The following is a 20,633-nucleotide window of genomic DNA, read 5'->3' as shown; positions in this document are numbered from 1 at the left end:
ATTTGAGAAAGAGGACCAAAAAGCAAACAGACACTACAAAGCACTGTGCCCTCACAGACCTGGCATGGGCAGTAGGATAGTGCCCTCTGGACCAACATTAGAACCTGAGGCAAAAGGAAAAATGTGTGCCCATATGTACACTTAGAAAAACGTCCTATATTTGGGACAAGATGAAAAAGTGAATTAAAGTTCAACAGTTAGAAAACATTACTGTATATAAAGGCTCATGTTGCCTAATCAATTCCCTAGTTACTGTCAATCCTTATAAATACAAAAGTATGAGATTATTGGAAAGACTGTTCCCAATACACAATAACTAACGGTAATAAGACAAGGCAACAACACCTTGCTATGATTTCAATTTGTATATTTTGTTCATGAATATTTTGCATTAACATTGATTTTTGGAAAGCTGCATTAAGTATTATTTATATTGATTACTGAGTTTTTGGCAGCCTTTTAAATTTGCACTCAAGGAGCATGCCTCAATGTCTTCTAGTCCTAATCCTGGCTCTGTAATAGAATACAAACACAATCTTGCAACCATCTCTGGTTGTAGTTTCAACCACAAATGATCAAGGTTGAGATATTTTCAATCATTTCTGAGACATGATCTCAGAAATGGCCTTCCCATGATGGTATGGGTGGTCAACCACAAGCAGACAAGTTTAGTGTGGTAGTTACATGGTTGCTGGGGAACCAGGGTACTTCTAGTTTTTCAGTGTCTTGGATCAGTACATGATTCTCATTCTTATTATAAAATGGTTCTTTAGACATCAAATAAATATAATAGATGTTATCAAAGAATATATTTGAGGCCCTTTGAACCAACTATGTAGAAATCATAAATGAAAACTCTTTCATTAGACCTATGCTAATCCTCTACCTTGATCCGTGGAGAATAATATTATAGCTCCCCAGGAATTTTTATTCACTTGGACCTTTTCCCAACAGTTCCTGAAACACTTGACAGCTCTCTTTGGAAAAGGCAAACATGAAAATTTATAATATGTACTGATAAAATTAATATAGGATCTTTTATTGTTGTTACCTAGATTCAAATTCATAAAGTGGATCTGTGATTGTAAATGACTCATTTCTGAGAACTGGGTGAGACACTTTAAGTTTCCATCATATTCCTTCAAGATAGGCCTCTACTAGCCATATCTAAAATTTTTCTCTGTTTGTTTTATTTTGTTTTGTTTTCTATAACTCTTTAGGCTTTTATAATCCAAACTGGATTTTAGTGAGTAGTCTTTTAGTCCCAGGAACTCCATAAGTAAACAATTCATAATTTTTGCATTTAAATTTGACCTCTGTTACCCTGTCATTACGTCATCCCATATAAAATTAGGGGAACCCATTTAAATAGTAGGATCTGCTAGCAACATCTCTTGACTTTCAAAGAAACACAACCACAGTATATTTCCACAGTATTTTCATTCCCATCAAAAATGCATTTCCTGATGCTTTCCTAAAAGCAATACCTTATGAACCATCTCTGGGGACAACAGAGAGGAACTCAGTGAAAGTAAACTGTACATCTTAAATCTATAACAACATTTATAAATAGCAGTTCTTTTTTTCAATTATTCCACTACATTAGACCAGGAATTTCTGGCATTTTTCCTTACTTACAGAGGCGTAAATAAGTGCCTCTTTAAAGACAAAAGTGCAGTCAACAAACAAAGAACTTGAAACTTTTCCATTTTTTCTAAGGAGAATATTAAATCGACAATCCTTAATCAATGTGCTCCTCAAAAATCACCTTTACTGAAATTACGTTTCTTTCTCCTTGGTCAAACACTCTCAGAATCCATACTCACAAATATCATTCATGGATTTTTTGCAATGCAAATTAACAAAGCTTTCCAGTGCTTTTACTTTTTTTCTCCCAGGTTAACTTTCTAATTGGCCTCCTGGGGAATGCTAAGTTCTCAGTCTCATTGCAGATCTGGATAAAATGATAAATTCATAGTGGAGGTGTTCATGAGAAGACATAACACCTCCAGAGGTTGTTATAGTCTTTGAGCAAGGCAGGAATGGCCTGTCGAGACCCTGGGAAGGACAGGTTGTTTCTGCCAACAGGGGAGGGGTGTAGTCAGTGGGTGTGAGGAATACTTCAACAATCTAGTTACCCACACGCAGCCCTTTCTGTCCTCATGTTCATACTCTTTCACACACTTTATTAATTACCTAAATTTAACAGGAGATAACAGTAATTTTTATATTTAATTATGACTAAATTAAGTACTATGTTTCAGACACTGTTTTGAGCATTCACAAGTATCAACTCTTTGACTCCTCACAGTACGTTATAAAACAGCCATTATTATTTAAATGAGAAAACAAGTACAGAGGTAGATTGTCCACAATTACAAAACTAGAAAATAGCTGAACCAGAACCTGAACCAAATCAGTCCAGTTCTAGAGATCCTACATTAACTACCAAACTAAGATTCAGAGTTCAGTGGAAATTGTAGTTCATAAACTCACAGGATCAAATTTGTTTATTTTATTTTATTTTATTTTATTTTTTTTTAGACAGAGTGTCACTTTGTTGCCCTGGCTAGAGTGAGTGCCGTGGCGTCAGCCTAGCTCACAGCAACCTCAAACTCCTGGGCTTAAGCGATCCTACTGCCTCAGCCTCCCGAGTAACTGGGACTACAGGCATGCGCCACCATGCCTGGCTAATTTTTTCTATATAAATTTTAGTTGGCCAAATAATTTCTTTCTATTTTTTAATAGAGACGGGGTCTCGCTCTTGCTCAGGGTGGTCTCGAACTCCTGACCTCGAGTGATCCACCCGCCTCGGCCTCCCAGAGTGTTAGGATTACAGGCGTGAGCCACCACGCCCGGCCTAGGATCAAATTTTAATTTAAATTTTATCATCCCTGACATAATTGATAAGAAATTATTTAAATTAAGTCATAGAAATGATACAATCTACTGTCTTTTACTTGGAACTGATGAATTAGGACTTTGAGCTGCTGATTCCCTTTAAGCTGTCTAGTGTGGATAAAGGAACCAGCTCATCATACATTCCTTGGATTTTTCATGTCATTTATATTTTTTTTATGGAAATAACTTCAGTTAGACATTATTCCAGTTGTCTATACATGATAATTTAGTTATTTTGCCAATGCATGCTATGGGCTGCCATGAGTCACATACTTTAATTATACTTTTAAATGACAGGATTCCAAACTAGGCCAGAAAACTGCTAAATTAAATTTGGCCTGAGACTGCCTCAAAACTTTGAGTCCCTATGTAGCAAACTGCAAACTTAGTACATAAACAAACCGCAACCTAACAAGAGTATATTCTTGTAATATACAGCTGAGTCTCAGCCAGTCACAACACTGGAGCTTCAATCACAGGCTGCCAACTAATCAGACCATATCCAAACAGGCAAACTCTGAACTGTAACCAATCAAGCTACTTTGTACTTCATTTCCATTTTCTGTCTATAAATTGTCCTTGCCTACATTGTGGAGCAGAGTTCTCTGAACCTCTTCTGGTTCTGAGGACTGCCTTTATCATGAATCATTTTTTGCTCAATTAAACTCTGCTAAATTTAATTTGTCTAAGGTTTTTCTCTTAATACAGCCAATCCCAGACTTCCAATAGTACCCTAGGCATCAATTGTTTCTATTTATATCTTCTCTCAATTAATATAGATTTCAGAGTAATTAATTTTAATAAAAATATATTGGTTCTGGCAAATTAAACAGGAAGTTAAGCAACCAGCTACAATGCCTAAAGCAATGCTGTGAATTTGCTTGATGGGATGACCGCAGCCACTGAAGTCATTCAGTCACTGGACAAAAGCATTATTGCCTCGTCATTGACACCACCCCATCAATGCAACTTGAGTGTCATAATGCAACCTTTTGCCTCTACTGATAGTGTAATCTAAAGTACCTTTGCCTGCAAAATGAATTCCACAGAAATTCTAAATACTCAGGTTGCTGACTTCTGAGTAAAAGTCTCTGGAAGTATTGCTGAAGTTTCGGTCAGAGACCTAGAGCTGAAACTACACCTATGAAGAGTCCTCACTAAATAATTGAATATTCTAATTTCTAACATGAAATGGATAGATATCATAAGAATGTGCCCAAACAAGAACATTAGAAGGTATTGAGCAGTAAGAAAATCTGACATGATAATTACTCTAAGAAAAAAGGATCACATGTTGATCTATTTCTATAGATTCAGAAAAGACATTTGATAATACTCATAATTATGTTATTGGCAAGAAAAAATCCGAAATAAAATAATAACATGATACTTTATAACAATTAAAAAACATGTTTAGTTTAACAAAATAAATGCTAGAGTCATGCTTAATTAGAAATACTACAAGCAGTGCCATTGAGGTTAGAATCTAGATGTTTTCTGTAATCACCATTGTTCCACACTGTTCTGAAAAAGAGCCTTTCATTGAGAAAGACAATACAATCAGAAATACAGAAAATGGAGAGAAGAGTTATAATAATTATTATTTACTGATAATTTTTTTATAATTGGAAAATTCAAGAAGAGCAACTGAAATACTGTAAAAAAATAAGAGACTATAGGAAGCTGGCTAGTTAAAAAATAATAAATTCAGAAATCAATAACATTCTCATATAGAAATATTCACCAGTTAGAAGATAAAAAAAAATTATTAATAATACTAAAAAAAGGGTAAAAGACATGAATAAATGTAACTAGAATTACACATTTATATAAAATAATTTTTAAAACTTTTAAAATTCCCCTAAATTAATAGAGGTGAACAAAGACAAACATAAAATAGGCTCACAGATAGGGAGATTCAAAATCATAAAATGCCAATACTCCCTATGTTAATCAACATATCTAATACACTCAAAATGAAAGTAACAGAAAGAGTTTTTGACAACAAACGCTGATTCTAAATTCTACAGGGAAAATAGAACCAAGTAAATATATCCAGGGAAATTTTGAAAATTAAGAAAAATAAAGCAACATCACTCATAACAGACAAAATATATTAGAATGCTATAGTAAGTAAATCATATGACAATAGTACATGAATAGACAAATAACTAAAAATGAAAGTTTTTAAATGTTTTCAGATGCATGAAGACCTTTAATGTCTGATAAAGGTGATGTTTATGATTAATGGGAAATAAGGAATTTTTCAAAAATAAAGAAAAACTATATCAGCCCTCTGGGTATTAATCTAACATAAAAGATAATATGGATCCTTACCTCAACCCAAAATGTAGATACATTTCCATTAGATTAAAGCAATGTCAAGAAGGAGAGTAAGAAGATGAAGAAGGAAGAGGTGAAGGAAAAAAAGAAGATGAGGAGGAAGAATAGGAGGAGCAAGAAAGGCGGAGGAAAAAGGAAAGGAAGAGAAGAAAGTGGTGAAGAAATTAAAAAAAAAAGGAACCATGAAAAAAATTTAATTTCAGAATTTGGAAGTCTTTTTTATTCAAGACAATAGTGGATAAAAACTCCTTTGACCAACATCACTCCAGTCCCCTTCCCTCCAACACCCCCAGCCTCTGATAACCACTATTCTTCTTTTTTTTTTTCAGCTTATTAGGGGGTACAAAGTTTAGGTTATGTATATTGCCCATGTCCCCCCACCCCCCAAGTCAGAGCTTCAAGTGTGTCCATTCCCCAGACAGTGCGCATCGCTCTCATTATGTAGGTATACACCCATCCCCTCCCTCCACCCCCCACCTCTGTCTGACACCCAATTGGTGTTATTCCCAAATGTGCACTTAGGTGATGATCAGGGAAACCAATTTGCTGGTGAGTACATGTGCTTCTTCTTTTTCCATTCTTGGGATACTTCACTTAGTAGAATGGGTTTCAACTCTTTCCAGGAGAACATAAGAGATTCTATATAACCATTATTTCTTATAGCTGAGTAATACTCCATGGTATACATATACCACATTTTGTTAATCCACTCATGTATTGATGGGCACTTGGGTTGTTTACACATCTTTGCAATTGTGAGTTGTGCTGCTATAAACATTTCAGTGCAGATGTCTTTATTATAGATGTCTTTTGTCCTTTGGCTATATACTCAGTAGTGGGATTCCTGGATCAAATGGTAGTTCTACTTTTAGTTCTTTGAGGTATCTCCATATTACTTTCCATAAAGGTTGTACTAGTTTGTAGTCCCATTAGTAGTGTATGAGTGTTCCTATCTCTCCGTATCCACACCAATATTTGTTGTTTTGGGACTTTTTGATAAAAGCCATTCTCACTGGAGTTTAGTGATATCTCATTGTGATTTTGATATGCATTTCTCTGCTTACTACAGCCTTGTAATATAGCTTGAAGTCTGGTAGATTGATGCCTCGTAATTTGTTCTTTTTACTCAACATTGCTTTGGCTATATGAGTTCTTCTCTGGTTCCATATGAAACATAGAATTATTTTTTCTAGATCTGTGAAAAGCAATGTTGATATTTTAATAGGGATTGCATTGAATATGTAGATCACTTTGGGTAGTATAGACATTTTAACAATACTGATTCTGCCAATCCATGCACATGGTATGGATTTCCACCTATTTACATCCTCTGCAATTTCTTTTGCAGTCTATGTTTCAAAGCGTCTTCCCATTTTCTGAAAGTCACACAGGAGCACAAGCAAAATACCAATTTCTGAGTAGTCTAGAGTAATGACTTTTTGAAATAATACATTCTTTCTCTACCACCTTAAACAATTTGATCTATTAAAATACATATTACATAATAATATCAATAGAAAAATTTTTTCCAATCTATTAACATCTTGCAGAATAGTGTTACAAGGGAAAATGTGAACCTAGAGATTTAGTTATTTTTCCCATGCTCTTAATTTCAAATCAGTACCAAGAAGATTAAGGAGAAGTGAAGCAGTGAGCTGTATGGATCATGAAAAAATATTAAGTGATAGATACAGGGTATATCAGGCAAGGCATGTGTTAACAGTGAGTGATAGGATTTGTAAAAAAACCTAATGTCCTCATTTAAATAAAAATACAACAAAAAACTACTTGGAGAGAACACTGCAGGGAAAATTTAACTTTCCATGAAGCTATGAGGTGAGTGTACTAAATGTTGCATACAGGTCTATTTGATTCTGAAATCCATCATTCTTAAAGGAAGGACAGGGTGCTTAATTGTAGCTAGTTTTAATCCTGTACCTTAGTGGACTTTCTTGAATGTTTCTATTAATAAAATCCTCACCTGCCATATATTCTCCAGCCTTTTCTTAGAATGGTTTGCTTAGGCAGATGCTTAATGCCATCAATAATCCCTTGATTTTTGTGTGTTTCTCTCACAAATGCTGGTTTTAATTTCATATTCTAAGTGTTGAATCTTGTAAGATTGTACTAATTTTGAAACAAAGGTCTGTTATATAGTCAGTTTCTGTCCCTACCTTCAACCGGAGTGGATGACAAGCAAAGCCTGGACCTAAATGTTTCTTTGTCTCACCCTTTTAATTCTTCTTTAGCCAAAATGTTATGTCCATTATGTTCCAAGCACAAGAGGAATAAGAAAAGTCAAATTTAATGGTCAAATACTAGAATAGTCTAACAGAAAAAGAAATAAAGCCCAAGATAATTAGTTTCTTTCCCAAGGTAACTTTAAATTTAGACAATAAATTAATACATAAGTGAATGGATAAAAGAATCCAAAATCAGTCCCTCTTTTACTATTTAAGAGATGTATAAAACTGTGTCATTTTATCACACAATATCATGTCTTCTTCTATCATAGAATGTTAGAGTTTCCTAAAACTATTACAATGAATTTTAATAAAAGTCATTTTATAGAGAAAATGTGTGATTATATTTTTCTATAAATACTGATCTGGAAGATGGAATATAATACTATCCATTTTCTCTTCTTATTTCTTTCACTTGTGTCTATATCAATAAAATGTAATCCGACCCAAACAATCTTCTTACTGAGTGATTGGAGTTTTGACATATCACATGGTATTAACTGGGTAAATAATGCCTGTCTCTTTAGAGTGTAACAATTCAAACTGCTTTGGTGAATTGTAGATTTTAGTACTACTTCCAGTCAGTTTCTTTGCTTAAGAGGAAAAAAATTGATTTTCCAATATATGTGAAGTATGCTGCTTGGCGCAGAAAAACTCGTTGAAAATGACAGTAGCTGTGAAAAGCTGAAGAGAACATGGGTGAGAGAGAACAGCAATTTATTTTACCTTGGAAACTGATTTGAACAGGATACATTGTATTAAAAAATCAGACCTTCTTCCAAAAGTTCTAGATATGTAAAAAAAGGGATAAAGGTGTAAAAAGCCAAACTGTGTTTGCCAAAGTAAAACTAGGGACTAGTTACTGAATAAATTTTGCCCAAGTTTGTCAAAACGAAGTAAGAAAATATTTCTACCCTTTAGGAAATTATAAGCATATATGTTTTTATTAGCAGTGAAAGACTAAAATGGCTTATGATACTTCCAGATTAATAATTAATTTAAATGTTTCCACTTAATTACTTTAACTATTTTTCTTTATAAACTGACTTATATCTTGCCTAGGCAGAGAAATAGTTGTAAGTACTGGTTTGAGGGTCAAGCAGAACTCAGTTTGACTGTTTGTCTTGGTATTTCTAAATGTACAAGTAAATTTCTTGAGCTCTCTATGCCTCAGTAATATAGTCATTATAATAGCTCCCATCTCAAGCAATTATTTTAAGAATAGAGATATACATGCAAAACTTTTAGTAGAGTTCCAGCAAATGATACCGTATTAAACATTTAATATATGACAAGGATACATATGATAATGATAATGGTGATAAGTCACAGTATAGTGTGCTCTCTCTATATATATTATATTATATATTATAATATTATATATACACACACATATATGTGCGTATATAATGGTGACTCAACACTAAAGTATAAGTACAATCGGGTCTCCGTATCTGTCGGTTCCACATCTGTGGATTCAACCAACCAGGTATCAAAAATATTTTTGAAATAAAATAGAATAATGGTTGCCTCTATACTGAGTATGTACAGACTTTTTTTCTTGTTGGTACTTCCTAAATATACAGGATAGCAACTATTTAAATATCATTTACATTGTATTAGATGTTATGAGTAATCCAGAGAAGATTTAATGTGTAAGGGAGGAGGACATAGATAATATGCATATACTAGTCCATTTTTTATAAGGGAGTTGAGCATCTGTGGATTTTGGTATTTTCGGGGTGTCCTGGAACCAATCCACCATGTATATTGAGAGATGACTGTATATATTCCACATGTTCAGTGCATTTGTAGTGCACCATACACTAAAAAACAGTAACGACTCTTTATCACGTATTGAAGACTTACCATGTGCTAGGTAATGTTCTAAGGGATTTAGAATGTTAATTAGTAATCTCAATATACCAATGAAATAAGTTATCACTGTTAGTCTCTATTTACCAATAGAGAAACTGAGACACAGGGCAGTTAGGAATTGTACTCTAAGTCACACAATAAATAGGTGGAGTACAGAGATTGCATTATATGCTATCTGGCTTTTCGCATGTGTAGTCTTAAACAATATTCTCTGTTGTTTTTCATGAAGCAATTTAAACCTTGAACCCACAGGAATTATATCAGAAGGAATCAGAAGCACTTTCTCTGTCTCTTTGGTTTTCTGCAAATGAGATTTGATTGGCATTTGTTTCACAAAGGTGGCAAATAAAGATTGAAGATCATGTATCTCTAAGGTAGTGCCTTTGAAAAACACTAGTGAATATTGTTAAAGAAATGTTGTGGCCAGCTGCTCTTCACTTTTCCTCTCCAAAAAGCATTTAGTGATCTACAATTGAGTAATAATTTCAGAACATAAAGAGAGACAATTGAGTTTTCTAGCTTTTATCTTAAATAGCTACCTAAGAGACCTGTTTCTGCCACAGAAGCCCAACCTTGAGCAATGGAAAATAAATTCGTTTTATGGATAAAATAAAGGTCTTTAAATGGCTTTTTATCATGTGAAAGGCTTACACAAATGATTATAGAATTCCAAGAGGAATTTCTAAGGCTTGAATTCTGAGGATAAAGCCTTGCTAACCATCATTGTTTGGACAATTTAGTACTGCCTGTGCTTTCGTGACGAGTTAAATTATTGATCTAAACTCTTTATAACTTTTACCCTTTAGCTACAGAAATTTCAAGAGAATAGATTATCAAGCCAATGTAATTTTCATCATTATGCACATGACACAAAAATTTAAGGTTTTTATAGAAATTTTAGATTTTAAATATTTTTACATTATTAATGTTTTAGATAACTGTGCAATAAAGAGTTAACCCAATTTCCAGTTAGTATTTTGCATTTATTTAATACTTAAAATAGAAAAAATATATTTTAAAGCATTTGTTAAATGATAAACTATCCTTTGTCCAATAAATGTTGTTTTGAACATGTGGAATATTTACTTGTAAAGTGCTCATTGATTTTCTGAACTCTTTATATAAGCAAAGACTGAATTATGTTCATTATATCAGAGTGGTGTAATTTGAGCATTTGTAAGCTAAAAATTATGAGAACACGCTTTGAGCAATCTCTGCCCATAAGCATGCTTTCCATTTAATATTCTATTTATAGTTTTCTATTTTACATATTCCGCACAACAAATAGTGTCTACTAGGTGTATGCAATAATATAGTTAAAGAGGAAGAAAAATTACCCGCCATTAAGTTTTAGTGTCTGATCCATTTTTAGGAATTTGAATTTCAATTTTTTTTGTCCAAACATAGGTCATTTGTTCATTATTTTGTAGTTTATGGCTGCTTAGCAGAGTCGTAGCCTTCTGACTTTTTGGATCTTTCTATTGCATATCTGTATTTTGATAGGAAATCACATGTATGTTATGTTCACACAGATAAATCAAAGCAGCTTTAATGTCCATAAATATTGACTAATTGTTGAACATTTATTAATCTAGTCCTTCATTCTAATTGGTTTAAAAATATCTCTATGTCCTTATGTCAATAACTCCTCTTATTTAAAATATTTTCTATTGTCCTGTTCTCAATGTTATATGTTTAGTTGTCATAATTATCCTGCAACATGTAGGTAGAGTAGAGAAGTGTAGAAAAGTGATTTGTCCTTCTACAAACACACATTTTATTTTGTTGGCAGATGTAGGACTACAACCCAACTTTCTTTACTCATCCTCTCTTCAATTAGTCTAAAATTTTTAAGAAAATTTGAGAACAAAAAGGTGTTTTGAAAAAAAGAAATGTAGAAGGATGAATGTATCTTATTTATACATACATACATACACGAATGTGTTTCTAAATAAGATATGTATACACACATGGATAAAAATGTCCAGTCAAATAAAGGTGATTTGAATACTTATTAAGATTTGTTATATTTTTAAAATACAAAATATCAACAAATACATTTAATAATATTAACAAAACATTTTCCCTAACCATTCAACTTCTGTGTACTGAGACACAAGACAGAATCTTGAAAATGACTGACACATTGTTTTTCCTGTGTCCTCCAACCATGAATCTGTCATATTTATTCTTGTTCAAAAAAGGTGACAGCAGATGAGAAGAAATTGAATGGCCTTGTAAGAAAATAAAACACATATGACAAATGCCATATGGCTTCCCCCCCATAACTGTGTTGAATTTATTTAGAAAAGAATATCAAAAAAGAAAGTAAAGTAAAAAATTATTTTAGAAATGGCCTTGAATTTCAAACAAATGTATAACAAGTATCATTTAGCGTTTAGTGACCCAATAAAATTCAGAGCAATAAATGATAAACCAGACATATGTAATGATATATAAGAATTGTATAATAAAATTTTACATTAAGAAAAAATTAAACATATTCAAAAGCAGAGAGACAAGAAAAATATATCACAGTATGCCTGTTGACTAAATAAATAAATTCTCAACTCATGGACAATTATCTGTCTGCCTACCCTCTCCTAAATCTAAATTATTTTGAGTCAAGTCAAATAATTCATACTTTCATATTTAAAAATATTCCAGCATGTTTCTCTAAAACACAAGTATTATTTTAACTATAATAAAATATAATTATTCAATATAAAAATAATAAAACAAAATGTCATTTAATGTTATTAAATAGAAGGGGAAACATTTTATAAAGTTGATATTACCTTCATACCAGAACTAGATCAACACAGTTAAAAAACAAAGCCCACTATTCTTTATGAAAATAGACACACAAATCCCTAATAAAACATGTAATATTATGTGTATGTGTATGTGTGAGCATGTGTGCATGCGTGTGTGTGTGTGTGTATGTGCACACGTGCATGTAAAGATGTTTGTTCCAGTGATGCAAGGCTGGTTTACATTTGAAAATCAGTCAATATAGTCCATTATATTATTAGACTAAAGAAGAAAAATCATATGATGATTTCAATGATGCAGAAAAATAATTTGATCAAATTCAACACCCAATCAGGATAAAACCTCTCAGGAAAAAGAAATAAGGATAGAGTGGAACATCTTCAATTTGATTTAAAAAAAATATCTATAAAAAGACTATACCTAACATTATAGTTAATGGTAAAAGACCAAATGTCTTCGCCTAAAACTCAAAACATGACAAGGCTATCTGTTTGAATGACTCTTATTTGAATTAATGCTGATTGCTCTAGTCAGTAAAATGGAATAAGGAAATAAAATAAAAGCCATGCAGATTTTAAAGAAAGAAATAAATATGCTCCCATTATCAGATGACACATTTTTCTATGTAAAAAATCCTAAAGAATTGAACAAAAAAATCTACAACTATTAATAATTAAGGAGTTTAAGAAGGTCATAGGATACAAGGTAAATATGTACAAATCAATCTCATTTCTATATGTTAGCAACGAACATGTGGACACTTAAAATAAATAGAAAATACAAATAACACCAAAAATTAAATACTTAGGTACAAATGTAATAGGATGATGTATATGCAGAATACTGCAAAGTGCTAAAAAAGAAATCAAAAAACAACTAAATAAAATGGGGATATTTCATGGTCATGGATTCAGGAATTTAATATTGTTAAACAGGTGGGAGGGGGGAGGAGGGGATGAATAAATTCACACCTAACAGGTACAATGCACACTAACTGGGTGAAGGGAACACTTATAATTTTGACTCAAACTGTACAAAAGCAAATTATGCAACCAAAATGTGTGTACCACCGTAAAATTCTGAAATTAAAAAAATTAAATGTTGATTCTTCCAAATATGTCCTATAAAATTTGTGAAATTATAATTGAAACATCCAAAAACTATTAATAGATATTGAAAATGTAATTCTAAAATTTCTATGTAAAGGCTAAAGAATAGTACAGCTATCACTATATAGTTAATAACATATAGTATAGCTGAATATTGCTGAAAGATCTCAAATGTTCTCACCACAAAACATTGTAAGTATGTAAGATGATGGATATGTTCATTAGCTTGATTTTTTTCATTCAATAGTGTATACTAATATAAAACATCACATTGTGCCCCATAAATACATAAAGGTTTTTTTGTAATTATAATTTAGTAAAGCTGAGAAAAATAAAATGCAAAAAATAAAGCAATAAACTTATTTTCTAAAAAGATTTTTTTTTGTTTACCATTGATAGTTGCTTCAGAAATGTTCAGAGGTTTTGTCTCCCAATGACATTTTTCAAATAGAAAATTTTATAAAAAAGAATTTCATTGTGAAAACTGTCACTGTCTTCCCTCCTTTTCTCTCTTTCTCTCTTATTTCTTTCTTTCAGACCACTTTATGATTCCCTGCTTTTTCTAGAATAATTTATCTGTTTAGATCTTATTTTCCTATAGAGAATTATGTGTGTGTATATACATGTATACATGAGTGCACAGACGCACAAATACACACACACACAAATATACATATATATTTGTATTCCTGATGTAGTTGCTTGACAAAATTGTTTGATTATATGTCCCATTACACTTTCAAGATTTATGAAGAACCTCATAGGATTTTGTGTTATTTTTTACCAATGTTTACTATTACTATATTAGAAATGAAAACTAAGGTATTTTTTAAGGTCAAAATATTAATATATTCATGTATTTTAAATAGCAATAATTCATATTTTACATATATACATACTTATAAATCCAAACCTGAATAAACAAAACATATATTTTAGTGAAAAATAAGTATATTTTCCAAAACCAAAAGATAATAAAACTGTTACTGCCTTACAATATTTTTCTTTTTTTTTTAAAACCAATCCTTCCACATTTGGCTTAATATAAAACCACTAATTCTCATAGAAGTGTCTGCATTGAATTTTTTGCAATATGTTGTTTTGGTTGAGTACACAAAGAACATCAGGCTGCATAAAGTTATATAGTTAGGAAAATATAGGCTATATCAGTAGCTTGTCCGGATATGTGGATGTACTTTGATATTACACACAATTTGCCAAGTGGTCAATTATTACAGGTTGTTAGAGAAAGGAAATAGAAAACATTGATCAAATTTTATTATCTATTACTTTCTAACCTTTGGTCTACCTTGTACTTTGAATCATCTTTAACCTACATATTATTGTCCAATATCATGCATTGGTCATTTGCAAAATAGTAATTTACTAAATTGTGCATATATGAGTAATACTTTTATTGAATAATGAATATTTGATAATATATTTCATATTAATTATAAAATGCATTGATGTATTTCATAATTCAATCCAAAATAATCACATTTGTTTAAATAACATCTCACTTTAAATCAATTTAAGAATTGGTAAGCTTTCCAGTAAACGATGCCATGTGTGTTTTCCAAAATTTTAATTTTCACTTGAACTCTCTAATTTTATTATCGGCAACAAAGAGTGTCAATTATTTACCTGGAACTGGCACACTTAAGTCATTTTCTAGAAAATATCTGGCAGATTATAAATCTAAATAAACATATGCAAAAACAAGCAAACAAACAAATCCAGTTAATTCGTATCACAACTCAAACAATTGCATAAGTGTTTTTCCTGCAGACAAAAATAAGTGCTTTATGTGTTTTTCCCATTTACTTTTGCAGATTTTTAAAAAGATCTTCACAGTGATTTGTTATTCAGGAAGATTATATTTTGTTCTAAAAGAAAGAAGGGGCTGGAGGTGGTGGTTTAGGCCTGTAATCCTAGCACTCTGAGAGGCTGAGGTGGGAGGATTGCTTGAGCTCAGGAGTTCGAGACCAACTGTAAGACCCCTTTCTACTAAAAATAGAAAAAATTAGCTGGGCATGGTGGTACACACCTTTAGGCTCACCCAGCTACTTTGGGGGCTGAGGCAGAATAATCACTGGAGCCCAGGAGTTTGAGGTTGCTGTGAGCTAGGCTGATGCCAGAGCACTCTCGCCCACGCAACAGAGCGAGACTGTCTCAAAAAAAAAAAAAAAAAAAAGAGAGAGAGATAGAAGGAAAGTAGACTATGGAGTTTATATCCTTTCCTCCAGTTTTTATAATTATTAGCCTTATTACTAACATTTTATTGTATGATATATATTTATAAATGTGCATATTTAATTTTTTAACATGCAATTTTTTATATTTGTTCTAATTTCTCTTATGTGATACACTTTGTCAAATAAACTACTTAAGTCAAGAAGACGTTAAAAAACTGGACGAAATTTCTCTTCTACTTTTGATTATAAATTAGAATGATAAATAATTTTTAGTGCATTTTTATTATCCAGTTATGCCATTGCTTGTAAGTCAACTATTTTGACTGAATATTGCCTTCTTGTTAATTACATGGATGAACTCTGTGGTCATACTCTATAATAGGAAATGTAAAAATAAAAAGACAGCATGGTATTAATTTTAGAGTTTACAAATCAATAAGTAAAGATGTCTTTTAGAGTATTTTGACTACACATATGTATCTATATACATGTACAGACACCTTTAAAACTAAAGAGTATTAATTCACCAAAAGTCTGAATTTTCTTATTTACATTAGTGTGTGTTCTTGCATGTGATTACCATCTGCCTGCACAACTAAATCACGAGACTATGAATTCACCATTAGTTTATAAAACTCAGTAATTATAGAGTATATGACAAGACCTCTTGGTTTATATATATTTCACAGATGAAGGAACATACATACTTAACTGCAAAAAGATGACTTGCCCCAGGTCACAGAACATTTTCTCTATTTATATTTGTCACCACAGTGGATTAGAATATTGTTAATAATTCTGTTTTGAATATTTCACTACAAATTTATTCTAACTTATTTAAATTACGTTTAAATGTTTGATTAATGAAGCAATTGTAAAAATTGCTATGAAACAGAATGAGGAAAATTTTCTTGGCATTTTGTCACACTAACTTTTGTGTTATTTCATTATTTAATTAAGACATATTAATTTCTATTTTCATCAGTGACTTTTAAAGAGGCAAAATTTAAAAGATTCTGGATTTATATTTTTAGAAAATAACTTTTATCCTTGAAAGTATATATTATCATTCAAAATCAGTTTTCTCGACTAGGTAGATCTAAAATAATAAGCCTAGTCCTTTCATATCATGAAATCTCTTCAGATTTTTTGGCATTTTGAGGCTCTAGAAGTTGCAAACTAGTTTCTTTAAGTTATGTAATGATATTCTTTTCACAGATGTTAATAATATTTTGTGCTGTTAAATTAAAATTTGTTATTACAGTTAACCTTTTTCAATATGACCTAATTTGGTGGGATCAATTTCTGTTAAATTTATTTGTTTTCAAATTACTATTTCAACATTAAACAGACTTCTTTTCCTGCATATTGGAAAATACATAGACTGTAATTTAAAATTAATGCTTCACAGTATGAATTTAATAATATTATTCATATTTTAATTATGAGTAGTAACTGATTTTTTCTGTTCAAATATTTCTTGTTCTCACACTACATGAATTTTCATAACTTTTGGCAAACATGAATATATATAATATAATATATATTATGGGGGTACAAACATTTTGGTTACATGTAATGTGTTTGCCCCACTCAAGTAGTTGTTTTTTTGGCCAGTGTGAACTGTGATGAAGAAAATGATTAAATATTAATTCTAATCTATTAAGACATAGATTATATATGAGTTTATATAAATATGTATACACACACATATATATAAATAAAATATATATCTATGTATATGATTGATGGTTGCCAAAACATGAAACAATGTCTCAGTCATGTTTTTCTCATTTTATAATTTTGAAATAAATTTCTAAATTTTAAGATAGAGATCAAATCAGCCATTCTCACTCTAGGTTGCTGAAATAAAAAAATACATGGCTCTGGAATTCAGCTGCATGTTTGTCTATGTTCCATAGAGCTCTAATCTCATAATTGACCCCATTCTTCATAATATTTATAATCCAGATGATGAAAATTAAAAAAACAAAAGTATTTGTTTTTTTATTTTGAAACTGAAAGCTTCAAAGTGGACCCTTTCAATAGTAGTTACATTAAAAATTCGTGGCACAATAAGAGAACATTCCTAATTCAAGAACATTGTGGTTTTTCTATAAATATTGTTAGTTTTTTATTCAGGATATTATGGGGGTACAAACATTTTGGTTACATGTAATGTGTTTGCCCCACTCAAGTAGTTGTTTTTTTTTCATATATTTATTTATTAGTTTCTCAGTTTAGCAACATGGATGACCAGGGCAATATGTATGAACATGTGTGTGCATTTGTGTGTGTGTGTGTGTGTGTGTGTGTGTGTGCGCATATGCAATGTGTAAAACATTTATACACCTTTTGCATATTACATTGTATGGAAATTTACACTGTTATACATTTGATTATATATAACTATACATTATACCACAATTATAAACATTACATATTTTGTATGAATTTTACATTTTTATTCATAATGATTTGGTTAGTTAAGGGTACTGCTGAATGGTACTGTTTATGAGATAGTTTTAACCATTCAATTAAAATTATAATTTTTCCATATTGCATTTATACTATACTTTTCCCATACGATTTCAATAGTTATATTGAAAGTTTATATATATAAAACATTAAAAATTAAATCCTTTTATGGAAGGACATGGAGAACAAAAATGTTGCTGGAAACTTCTATAGGATAAATATGAATGTTTGAAATTCATTTTGTACCTTTCACTGAAATGTACATATATGAAATAATTGACACTTTTTCTAAAAATTTTTATTTGCAATCTATATGTTTCATCATATTAGTAGGAACTCAATAAATATTGATTGATTAGTTATTTAAAATTATATATTCTCCAAGTACAGATGAAATCTATGGAAAATATTTCTAACCATTTTAGAAAATTAAATTTAGTACGTATGATGTTTTTCATACTAATTAATATTTTTCTCTGAAGTTAGCCTCTGATTTTTTTTAAAGTAGAAACTGAACTTACAATTTTTTAAAAATTGAATTCAATATATAAATTCTGATTTGATATAATCTAGGGCAATATATTAAAAATTTGCTTCACAGAGATATCACTCAGAAAAATATTATCATTAATATTTTGTTATTAAATTTATAAAATTGTAGAAACCTTCAAAGTTATTAATACTCAGTTTAAATTGTCTTAAAAATCTACTTGGACATCAACAATAGCTTAAGTTTGATGGCAATAAAAAATTAACAAATGTGGAAATAAACATAAGAAGAATGAAATTTTAAAAAGAAAAAAGTAAATAAATAAATTGAAAAAAAAAAAGAAAATACTATCTTTTCTGATTTCACTGTAGAGCACTAACCCCTCAGAAACTGTCATATTTCTATATTGCTGAACAGGACTGTTACTCCATTACTCCTCATTTGTGCAAAGTGACCCCTAAATGGTGCAACATACAGGTTTCAGTGTGGACTTTTCATCATGATTTTTGCAAATACTTGAGTCTTATGCCTTGTAAAATTTTATCAACCTTTATGTACCTATATCCATTTCTTCTCCAATTTACAAAAGCACTCCAGAATATCATGTAATTTGAAAATGCTTGTTTGATAAATTTCATATACAGTTACAAATAATATTGTTTAAATGTATGTAATATGTATGTCTTGTTCAATCAACTTTAAATATATTGTTTGTTTTTTTTAATTTGTCCTCATCCTAGTTTTGAGACATTTAAGGAGAATATACAATTCCTGGAAGAATAATGATTTGAACCTTACACACTACAAAGAAATTATGCAACTTGATTTTATTTTTTGAAGACATTTAAACATTTTGTTGATAAAGTTTTTAGAAATAATTAATTTAAAGTTATTAGTATCTATGAATCTAGTTGTATTTTACATACATTAATAATACTACAACACAATCTTAACTAATGATTGTAATAGTAAAGTAAGCCTTGATGATATGAAGACACACAATCTTATTTCATGAACAAAGCAACCAATAGTAATGGTGACTACCATGCACTGAGCACACAGGAAGTGATTTTAGCAGGTTCACCTTGCCCTTATAAAGAACTTGACCACAGAACGAATTAAACGATCAAGACTCCATTTTCCTTAGGAACATTGCTACTCTCCTGTCCACATTACTACCTGGTTTACCACAACAAAAATTCTAAATGACAAATGTAATCCCCATGAATAAATTTTCAACATTCTTTAAAAAATATAATCAAATAATTATTAAAGATCAAAGAAATCCTTTAAAGCATTTCAATTATTTGAATGGCAGTTGATATAGTAAGCTAAATATTGTATATGTGCAGAGGGAATTTTTGTTTTCTTTATTAAATATTTATGTACAGCTTTTTTTTTTATCCAGTCACTTAGGCACTTGCTATATGGCATAAATTTAATGGATATTTTATATTCTCATTATGAGGATAGTTGATTTTCCACATTATTGAATTGGAAATCACTCATCTAAAGAGATATCATCTGTGCATTAGCCAACATAACTTTATTTTATTGCACTTGATATACATGAGGGAGTGAAGTGATCATGGTTAGTATCATTAAACAGATGGCAGTGAATTTTCCTTTATTCTTTATAACTCAGAAGGAGTGCCCTTTTTTATTCTACTTGAAAATTGAATTTAACCTAAAGAATACCTAAGAGTCAATTTCATGGTGTTCCACTTTGACTTAGAATGTGAAACTTTATTGATAGCCATCATTTCATTTATCAGTAAGAACATGTCAGATGAATTTAAAAAATCTCAATATCTAAAACGAGTCATGGATTTAAGGCCATACAAACACAAAAAACACAACTGAATGAATTAAATATTAAACAGTATTATACCTTTCCAGTACATAAGCAATCTATGGCTGTTTTTAAACCTGGAAGATCAAAAGTCTATTTTCTTGGAGGGCTACATAGTATGGATACTTAGTCTGTATTCTAATTGCCTTTTTATTATTTAATGCATTTTATGTTCTCTAATGTGTAACTTTTTACATAAATTAGCTATTAAATATTATTCAAAATGTTAATATAATCACCTAGGTCCTGGGTCTCAGGGTAGTTTTTCTGATAACTTATCGAGTCAACAGCTATAACACTATTAAGATGTTGTTCCTAAATTGTTTGACAATAAATATTTTTCTATGACATTATTCATTTCCTATT

The sequence above is a fragment of the Lemur catta genome, chromosome 1 (assembly GCF_020740605.2).
Source record: "Lemur catta isolate mLemCat1 chromosome 1, mLemCat1.pri, whole genome shotgun sequence".
NCBI lineage: Eukaryota > Metazoa > Chordata > Mammalia > Primates > Lemuridae > Lemur > Lemur catta.
Note: the sequence above shows the minus strand (reverse complement) of the source record.